The sequence below is a fragment of the Leptonychotes weddellii genome, chromosome 2, assembly GCF_054177405.1.
Source record: "Leptonychotes weddellii isolate Sample4059 chromosome 2, ASM5417740v2, whole genome shotgun sequence".
Classification (NCBI taxonomy): Eukaryota; Metazoa; Chordata; class Mammalia; order Carnivora; family Phocidae; genus Leptonychotes; species Leptonychotes weddellii.
The window spans coordinates 157,134,804-157,142,793 of NC_138370.1; the positions used below are offsets into that span (position 1 = coordinate 157,134,804).

The 7,990-nt window shown below is 42.8% G+C and overlaps 1 pseudogene; it reads right to left on the bottom strand.

The window, feature by feature from the left end:
- Positions 1-5,762: 5,762 nt before the first annotated feature.
- Positions 5,763-7,728, bottom strand: LOC102734318 (signal recognition particle receptor subunit alpha pseudogene; annotated as a pseudogene).
- Between the last annotated feature and the right edge of the window lie 262 nt (positions 7,729-7,990).

Consider the following 7,990-nt stretch of genomic DNA (forward strand, 5'->3'; position numbering starts at 1 on the left):
TTTTACATAGTGGGACATTGGTAAATACAGTTAAAAAAATGAGGGAAGCCTGTACCTCCCACTCCCCTTCACCCATTTTACCACCCTCCCACCTTTCTCCCCTCTGACAATCATCAGTCTGTTCTCTGAATTTATGAGTCTGTTTCTGTTTTTTTTGGTTTTTTTTTTTTTTTTTTTTTGCTTGTTTGTTTGGCAGAGCCTAGGTCTGTCACATGTTTGTATTTTAGGTACAAAGGAGGAGGCTACATAATTGAATTTTGCCTTTCACTCAAAGAGATGGGATCCATGATTCAGGAATTTCTTCAGATGAAATCAGTGTGTAAATGATATGGTTTATAGGCAAAAAACAGATTTCCATGGAGAAAAACATCTTTGGTTTTTGAAAAATAAATATTATTGAGACATTAGTGAGGAGGATTAATCACAGGTAGAAACCAATTTCACCACATATTTATTGATGAATTCACTTCTATTTTCATTTTTATTTCTATTCATTTTGCAAATATTTATTGGTTCCCAATAATGTTCCAGATACTGTTCTAGATGAAAGGAATAAGGCAATAAATGTAAACCATAAAGGAACTTATGTTTAAGAGAGTGTTAGAAAATAAACAAGTTTGTAATAAAAGTAGGATATAAGTTCTATTAAGGAAAGTTAAGCTTGGGGCTCCTGGGTGGCTCAGTCGTTAAGCGCCTGCCTTCGGCTCAGGTCATGATCCCAGGGTCCTGGGATCGAGCCCCACATCGGGCTCCCTGCTCGGCGGGAAGCCTGCTTCTCCCTCTCCCACTCCCCCTGTTTGTGTTTTCTCTCTCGCTGTGTCTCTCTCTGTCAAATAAATAAATAAAATCTTAAAAAAAAAAAAAAAGAAGGAAAGTTAAGCTCTACCATGGAGATATAAAGTGAGTGAAGCTACCAACCAGTACCTCAACCTGCTCCTTCTTAAAAGACTCACATGCTTAGATGTTGGCATAGAGCTCTTCCTTTTGGGTCAAGATGGACTTCTGAGAGTGGCAGCCAGCTCAGCCCTGTGGGCTTGTCAATCCAGTACCACTGCTGGAGCTGGTTGAGCATGGCCTGCTTCTCTGTGATGGTGGTAGTACTGGGGGGTGTCATAGTGCTCTTTGGCATTGTCCCTGGACACTGACAGAACATTCCTTCTCTCCTCTTCCCTGTAGCCCCTGGCACAGGTGATGTTCAAGAGCATGCAGGATCCATCATGGCACCAGTGTACTGCTGGGTTTCCAGCAGGTGCAGGTCTTGGTTTCTGGGAAAGAGGCCCTTCTTCAGAGCCTAGAAAGGAAAGGCTCTGCCCAGAGTAAGAGCCTTGTAACCTGTCACAGCCTCTTCTGCTGAGAGCAGCTTCTCATGCTGTTCTCGGTCCACCAATCTGTCCTGCACCACCTTGTCCATAGTCATATCAGCACTCATGTTGGGGCCAATAGAATGCCTGATCCTCACCTGCACTTACAGCAAATCCACAGTCATCTCCAGCAGGTCTTTCTTCAAGATATCATAGATGCTCAGTTGTCACCCTGTTCCCTTCAGTCAGGCATCTTTGATGACAGCGTGCTGCATGTCCATGTTAACCACTCATCACTTCAAGCACTGGCACTGCTCCAGCCACAGGCCCTCAAAGCAAAAGTGTGTTTTTGCTTATGTTCCTCAGTGGGTGATGACAAAAACAATAACTCAAATCAAGTGTCTATTTAACATCATCTTTCCCTAGTAGCTGATAATTTGTGAATTATAAAAGACAGAAGCAAAATAAGTAACAAACACAACAAAACAAGCACACTTTTCCCTCCTCTAAAGGGACAAACACATATACCCTTTCCAATCCTCTTAGAGTCATTCAAAGAAAATCATCCAGTTTTTAAACTATTTACCTTTGAAAAAGACAAGGTATTAAAGCAAAATTAAAAAAAAAACAACAGAAAAGTCTTTTTTGTAGAATTAGAAATACTTTCTATTATTTTTTATGATGTTGTTTCTTCAAGCATAGGAGCAAACGCAGTTTGAATTTGAATGTCCGTATGGAAAGACCTGAAAAATAGAGAATAGTAACAACAACCAAAAAAAATATTAATGACAGAACATTTTTTATTTAAGTTTTTCCAAAGTAATGAATTCTTCACAATCTCAAGACACTGAAAGTCTAGTATTGCCTTCTTTTAACTGCATTTTCTCTACAACTGAAGTATTTAAAATTTATAGCACAGATTTAATTTTGAAAATGGAAACTGACTTCTGAGGAGTTTTATGCAGCAAACGAAGGTGGATTTTCAAACTGAAAAAAATATATACTAAAAAGATGAGAGAAATAAAACATTCTACACTTTAAGAGTTTGACAGAAAAGCAGAATCAAACATATCCCATTGCAATCTAAGCAAAATGTATTGTTGTGGAATCCCAAGAAATAGTCTCCACAACTATGCAAAAGAAGAAAGAGAGTTGTCACAGCATGTCTCAAATGCAAAAGTTAAGGGTGATAAAGAACACATGAATTGAGTTAGTAAAAGCTGAGGATGAGAGCAAGTTCTTGCAGGAGATCAAGGCTCAGTCATCTGAGTAGCTCTCTTTATGTGGACCAGATCCTTTGTTTTCAAGTGGCAGAATTCCTTAAATTCATGATATCAAATAAGGAAAATTATTTTACGTAGATGAAATGAAATTTCTAGGAATGGATATCTCATACAGCTAGATCTTGGTGCTCAAACTATTTAGGACCCTGTGTTTGTCTGTTATTCTTTCTGTGCTCTCACTCTGATTTTTTTACATTGGCTTGATTCTCAAACATTCTCGTATTGTTCAATGCCAAAATAGCTACTAATGTGCCAGACCCACCTCGTATCAGCTTACCAAATCTAGAATTCAGAGAGTTTGTCTCTTTGAACCAACTATCATCACTTACGCATCCTTGAGTTAATAATTGTGGACACAGGGATGGAATGCAAATTGGGCTGGCTTGGATCTTGCATTGTTTTTAAGAACTACAGGTGTAGGGTTAGTCTAGTCATTCCTAAAACACATGGACCTAGAGTTGGGAAAGGTTACCCCCTTCCCCCTTCCAACTTGGATGCTATTGCTAGAAGATATAGATATTTGGGAATAAGAAGTAAAAACAAAACAGCTATTACTAACTATACTTCCCCTGTCTCTAGAGGAAATACTATACAGTAGAAAATATTTCTTCTGGGGCACCTGGATGGCTCAGTTGGTTAAGCATCTGCCTTCTGCTCAGGGTCCTGGGATCGAGTCCTGCATAGGGCTCCCTGCTCAGTGGGGAAGTCTTCCTCTCCCTCTCCATCTGCCTCTCCACTTGCTCATGTTCTCTCTTTCTCTCTCTCTCTCAAATAAATAAATATTTTTTAAAAAGAAAATGGGATCGAGTCCTGCATCGGGCTCCTTGCTCTGGAGGGAGCCTGCTTCTCCCTCTCCTCCCACTTGTGCTCTCTCTCACTATCTCTGTCTCTCTCTCTCAAATAAGTAAATAAAATCTAAAAAGAAAAAAAATATTTCTTAGTTTTTACAGAATGTAACTGTGCCGATTACAAACTAGTCTTTCTTTAGCAATACACACAAGTGTGTGCGTGTGTAAATGTCATAATAGGTCTCTCAATAGACAATTACTTAACTTGAAAATATTACTAAAATGATGAATAATTAAGGATTAATAAATTTTATTAACCAATTAATGCATTTATGCACTGGAGAAAATAAGTAAGCATAAATGAAATCCTGTCCCTGTCCATCCCTACCTATTCCCACTCATGCCTAAAGTCATTATTATGCATACTGCACCATGATTAAAGTTCTACACCACCTGTCTGAACCAGTAGCCTAGAAAAATACTTTGTAAAGAGAATGAAACATGAAGATTTCAAGGGCAGAGTAAAGTAAATAGAAAGCAACTTTTTAACAAAGAAAACATGCTAATTCCTCCCTGATAATTTTGCTTTGCTGATGCCTTTGAAAATTATTTTTCCAAATATTTCCTTTCAAAAATTGCCCTCATAATACTTTAACCACTCAAAATCAAATGTTGCTTGCCATTGTCTGCTTTCCTTAAGAGAACTGGTAGATATGTGGATGATGTTGCAAATAAAGAACCACAACAAGAAACAGTAAAGAGGTTTTTTTTTTTCTCTCCTTGCTCACCTCAAAATGTCAGCACTGTCTGTTTTAAGAGCTGATGCAGCACCTCAAACATATTTATTTTGTTGTTTTTTAGTTCTTTTGGGCACTCTACGAAAAAGAGTACATTTAGACCTTTCAGAAGAAAACTGACTATTTTGATGTTTACTTCTCATTTTTACATTTCTGGCATTTTATATGTAATTTAAAATAAAAATTGGCTGGGTGCCTGGGTGGCTCAGTTGGTTAAGCGACTGCCTTCGGCTGAGGTCATGATCCTGGAGTCCCTGGTTTGAGTCCCGCATCAGGCTCCCTGCTCAGCGAGGAGCCTGCTTCTCCCTCTAAACTTCCCCCCTCTCATGTGCTCTCTCACTCTCATTCTCGCTCTCTCAAATAAATAAATAAATCTTTAAAAAAATAAAAATAAATAAATAAAATAAAAATTGGCTAAACAAATTTATTCTGTTTAATATCTCTGCCATATTTCAGTTTCTTTTTTTGGCAATTTACTTATTAAATTTATTTTCTTTTATAAATTATGTATTTCTCTGGGAAGACAGCCTTCACCTTATTGCACTAATAGCACATCTATAATACCAAGCTACAGGACAACTCTTAACAAGAGGTTTGTATTCTTCAACGTAGCAATTGTCTACCAGGCACTTCAGAGAGGAGGGGAGGAAAAGCCAGGATCCCCTCAGGTGAAGAGTAGGGTAGGGGAGAAGGACAACTTGTATACCCATCTGACCCCTTCTGGGTTCTCTCTCAGGAAGGGGGAACATGCAAAGCTTACATCTGGATTCTGGGAGCAGGGAAGAGTTGGAAGGCTGAAAAGCCCAATGCAATACTCCACCTCAACTCCCTTAATTTTTGAGGGAAGCAGGAACTCCTTTCATTCATTTGTAACAAATCACTCTAGCCTAGCTGATGTTTTGAGGAAACAGTGGGGATGGGGTCATCATCAGAATTAGCAGCCATACACTGCCACAGTGTGGTGGGTATCCTCCTAGCCCCCAGGAACCTGAAAGCTATGTATCCAAGGGAGAAGCCAGAGCTGGCTCTGGAAGTCTCTTGACTGCTCATTGTGCTCAGACATCCCTGTGACCATGTGAATTAGCAAAGCTCTGGTGTTGAATCTTCCAACCACTGGTCAAAGCTATAATGAGACTGAGTGTGTAGGCGGAGTGAAGGGAATGCCTGAGTAGAAGGGAAGGACTGTCAGGGAAGGGGGCGATGGGCAGTGGACTGTAACATGATTAGGCCCTCCTTGTAGGTGGAGCCTGGGCTTCCAGGGAGTGGGGCAGGGGGAGCTGCAAGCCCATGGATCTCTCCTCACTCGGCCTCTGTATTATACTGAAGAGAAGTTGCTCACATACTCTAAAGCACATTCTTTTTTTTTTTTTTTAAAGATTTTATTTTATTTATTTGACACAGAGAGAGAGAGACAGCTAGAGAGGGAACACAAGCAGGGGAAGTGGGAGAGGGAGAAGCAGGCTCCTGGCCGAGCAGAGAGCCCGATGCGGGGCTCAATCCCAGGACCCTGGGATCATGACCTGAGCCAAAGGGAGACGCTTCACCAACTGAGCCACCCAGGCGCCCCTAAAACACATTCTTGATACAGGAATAGGGGCTTTGGTTTTGGGCAAGAGCCATATTAAGCCTTCATGAGGGCAGCCACCACAGCCTTGGTATTGAAACTGCGTAGGTCACAGTAGGTCTGGCCAGTGCCCACAAAGACGGTGGACTTGCTTATGACATAGGTCATAGAAATAGCAGCTCCCACCTTGTCTTCAATGGTATCAAATTTGGTAAGGGTAATGCCATCAATGAGCAGGTGTGTTTGAGCCATAGAATGGTCAGCCAAAGCTCTGTTGAACTTGACCAGCTAGTCCATGGCCTCATTGCCTACTAAGGACTCCCCCACAAACTGCAGCTAGTCGGGTGTGTTGACAGTAATGAGCTTAGCCAGGGCGGTCATCAAAAGGGCATTGTCTTGCATTCGGCCAGCTGTGTCCACCAACACCACATCAAAGCCTTTGTTGCGTGCAAAGGCAATCGCTTCCATGGCAATGCCCACAGCGTCCTTGCCGTAGCCCTTTTCAAACAACTGCACCATAGTGCAGCTGCCGTGGTTCTCCGGGGGGTGTAGGGCACTCAGGCGCCGGTGTGTGCACACAGCTGCTCCAAGCCCCTGCACAAAATGCGTCACAGGCAGCAATGAGGACACTGAAGCCATTCTCTAACACAGCTAGAAGGAAATCTTGGCAAGATTAGTAGACTTCCCCACTCCATTAACACCACAGAAGGTGACAACATAAGGACGCTGATGACGCTGAGCATCCATAATATCCTGGAGCATGTCTATAAGACACTGTGGCTGCAGAGTCTGCACTAGGGACTCTTGTAGGGCTTGTTTTACCGTGGAAGTCACCATGCTGAATGTCCCCAACACCTTCCCTTCCAACTTGTTGGCCTCAGATTCACAGAGCTGGACTGCAATGTCTGCTTCCACACTCTTAGCAATGAGATGATCATGCATCTTATCCAGCACAAACTCCACATCTTCATGACTCAGGCTCTGGGCCCCACAAGGCCCTTTAGCATCCCAAACATGCCACCCAGAGTTCCCTTGGTAGCACTAGGTTTGGTGGTGTTTTGAGCAGCCACTTCATCATCTGAGCTGCTGCAGTCCAGATCCTGAAGCTGCCCTCCAGGCCCAGTCGTTCGAATCAAGTTGATGTCCTCAGGTGGCGCAACCTCAGGGGCTCCATTGGTGGTGGGGGTGCCATAATCCAAGACTTCCTTGTTAGCACAGCCACCCAGTGCCCATACCCGGGGTGCATTTTTGCCCTTCTCCTTTGGAGCATCTGATTTCATGGACTCGCTGGACTTCTCCAGACCTCTCCCATGCTTCTGAATGAACTTCTCTGGCTTCCTGTGTATGAGCTCCTCTTCGGAAAGTTCTACCCCATTCTCAGGCCCCACTGGGAGACCTGACTTTTCTACAGGAACTGCTTTGCTGGTAGCCAAAGGGCCATCAGAACTCTCCTTCTTGCCCCCACCCCTTTTTTTTGCTGTTCTTTGCTTTTTCCTTGGGCTTTTCACCCTGTGTCTCAATCATGGACCTCACAGGTTTCTTGGCCTTTTCAGAATCTTCAGATTTCTTCATGGTAGTGGGAGCATGGATCTTACTGCTCTCCTCTGCTTCATGAAGGAGCCGCAGGAAGTAATTTTGGAAATAAAAAGTGCCATTCAATAGACTTAAAGCACTTTGCTGTTGGATCTGTGTGTGATACTTGTCCCGAAACAGCTGGTGCACATCATCTATCAATTTGTCTACATACGTCAGTGTTAGGATCTTCTGAAAACCAACCACGAACATCAGCTCAAACTGGTTGTCTAGTTTATACTTGAGTGTGAGTGGCTCATGGGTGAAGGAGTTGTTACCTTCTCTTTCCTGCAGCAGCACAGAACGAATCAACACATTAATGGGCCAGGTGCGTGAGTCGCTCACGACCTGGAAGCACCAGAGCACAAGCCCGCCCTTGGAGAAAATCCTGAAGAAGTCGAGCATGCCAGCAGCGGGAGAGGAGCCGGGCCGGCGCCGGGAACTTCAGGCCACCATCGCCTCCGCTTCCTGCTGAGCCAAGCGCGGGACACGTCACACCAGCGGCCCCGGAAACTGGCTCAGCCGCCCATATTTTAGTTTCTTTCCTTTTCTTTCTTTCTTTTTCTTTCTTTCTTTCTTTCTTTCTTTCTTTCTTTCTTTCTTTCTTTCTTTCTCTCTCTCTCTTTCTTTCTTTCTTTCTTTCTTTCTTTCTTTCTTTCTTTCTTTCTTTCTTTCTTCTTTCTTT